Source organism: Egretta garzetta, unplaced genomic scaffold (assembly GCF_000687185.1).
Source record: "Egretta garzetta isolate BGI_Z169 unplaced genomic scaffold, ASM68718v1 scaffold1063, whole genome shotgun sequence".
NCBI lineage: Eukaryota > Metazoa > Chordata > Aves > Pelecaniformes > Ardeidae > Egretta > Egretta garzetta.
Genome location: NW_009259103.1, coordinates 81,958 through 83,186, shown reverse-complemented (window position 1 = coordinate 83,186; position 1,229 = coordinate 81,958).

The following is a 1,229-nucleotide window of genomic DNA, read 5'->3' as shown; positions in this document are numbered from 1 at the left end:
GATGCGGTGCTGAGCCCGCCGGCAGCCCGGTGCCCGCTCCCAAGGCCGTCCCGTGCCCGGGGACGCGTCCTGAGTGGGGTGGGACAGCCATCACGTAGGGGCAAGCACAGGGCAGCGCGCCGTCCCCCTTCTGTGCTGGGAGGGCTGGCGGCAGGGCCAGGGCCTGGTGGAGGAGGAGAATCCCAGAATCCTGGAATCGCAAGGGTTGGAAGGGACCTTGGGAGCTCACCCAGTGCCACCCCCCTGCCCAAGCAGGCTCACCCAGAGCAGGGGGCACAGGACAGCGTCCAAGTGGGGGTTGAAGATCTCCAGAGAAGGAGACTCCACAGCCCCCCTCGGCAGCCTGGGACAGGGCTCGGGCACCGGCGCTGGGCACCACTGGGAAGAGTCTGGCTGCGTCCTCGTGACCCCCACCCTTGAGATATTTGTAGGTGGTGATGAGATCCCCTCTCAGCCTTCTCTTCTCCAGGCTGAACAAGCCCTGGTGCTTGCCTGCCACGGCGGAGATGGGACCCGTCTGGGCGCCTGTTCCTGCGGGAGCCATGGCCCTGCCGAGGAGGTGAAGCACCAAGGGGACGGGGGGGCCCTAGGGAGCCCCTGCCCCAGCCAGCGGCACCTGGCTGTATGCTACACGGCGGTGAGAGAAGGGGTTAAGGGAATCTTAGGAGATAAGATGCTGCGTAATAATTGTCTAGATTGCTGCGTAGCCCAGAGAATCAAATTGATAGCGCTCAAATGTTTTGCTAACTCTTAGGCGAACGAACTGAGTCCAGAAGATTTGTGGCTCCTTATGAGGGACAGTTCTTGATAAGAACCAGGAATTTGCCTTAAGAACCGGCTTAAACCAACCCCGCAGTTTGGGCAAGAGCAAAGGAGCAACTGAGTCTGCGCAAGAACAAGGGGTTACTGGCGGTGACGAAGAGGAGCCATCAGCCTTCATCCCCACCACCCCCCTGCCCGACGACCACCACAAGGAGGCACTGAGCAAGCGCAGTCAGGAGGGACTTATGGAAATGAGCTCTTGGAACTAATTTTACTACGAAGTGGGGACCGGTTATGCATATGTATAGGCGTATTGGGAAACTTCATGTCTATGTAACACTTTGCTACCTATAAACAGGGCAAGCTGCCGCGTGGAGGTGCGCACGACTTTGGTGGGACTGCCCCCCGTGCTGCCCAGCGCTGAATAAACATCCCTACTTTACAGTCTTACAGATTGTGGAGTCTGT